Raw genomic sequence first — 1,082 nt, forward strand, 5'->3', positions numbered from 1 at the left:
AATAGGAGCATTTCCTTCCATTTTCTGGTTTTCTTCCTCTGATTCCTCTCCACCAATGACTCCCTTTCCTCTGGCTTCTCTTGTTAGTCTTTGAAAAGTTCTCTCATCAATATCACCAAAGGTAGAGACCTCTCTCCTTGCTTTTGTCATACACACAAAACCAAAAACCAAGAAACACAATCCACTCTATTGCTAGAGTTATGTTAAGGTTAGTTTAAACAAAAATTCAAACAGTTAGTGTGCTTAGTAAAAAGGAAAAGAAAATGCTTAATCTAGATTATCGCCTTACTTAATCATTGTCAATCTAAATCAATCCCCGACAATGGCGCCAAAAACTTGATGAGGGAAAAACGATTCTACACAAACTCACCGACAAGTGTATCGGGTCGTATCAAGTAGTAATAACTCACAAGAGTGAGGTCGATCCCACAGGGATTGATGAATTGAGCAATTTTAGTTAGGTGATGAATTTAGTTAAGCGAATATTTGGTGATTTGAGTGATTTTGATTAACAAAAACTTAATTGCAAGTAAGTAAAGGTGCAGAAGGTAAATTGGACAGAAAAATAAAGTGCAGAAGAGGTAAATTGCAGAAACTTAAAGTGCAAGAAAGTAAAAATGCTGAAACCTAAATTGAAAGAAAAGTAAATTGCAGAAACATAAAGTGCAAGAAATATAAATTGCTGAATCTAAATTGCTGAGAAATATAAATTGCTTGAAAAATAAAAGGATTTGGGTGCTGGGATTCAGAATTGAACAAGAAGATGCAAGTTAAAGTAATTCAGAGAGCTATGAGATGAAGAGATTCAGCTCAGTAACCAAACAGAAATGAAAAATTACTTGAAGAAACAAACAGAAAAAGAAACTTAGCTCAATTATGAAATTCTAAAAGAGAAATTGAAGATTGAAGGAGAGCAATGAGATCAGAAAGTTGATCTAGATCTCAATTATTCCCTTGACCAATCAGAAAGAAATTGCAGAAGAAATGAAAATGAAAATAGCAAAGGAAATTCAGATCCAATTCCTCAATTCTCAGAACTATATAAATGAAAAATAAAGATGATTCTCAGATCAAGAAATTTA

This window comes from Arachis duranensis, chromosome 1, assembly GCF_000817695.3.
Source record: "Arachis duranensis cultivar V14167 chromosome 1, aradu.V14167.gnm2.J7QH, whole genome shotgun sequence".
NCBI lineage: Eukaryota > Viridiplantae > Streptophyta > Magnoliopsida > Fabales > Fabaceae > Arachis > Arachis duranensis.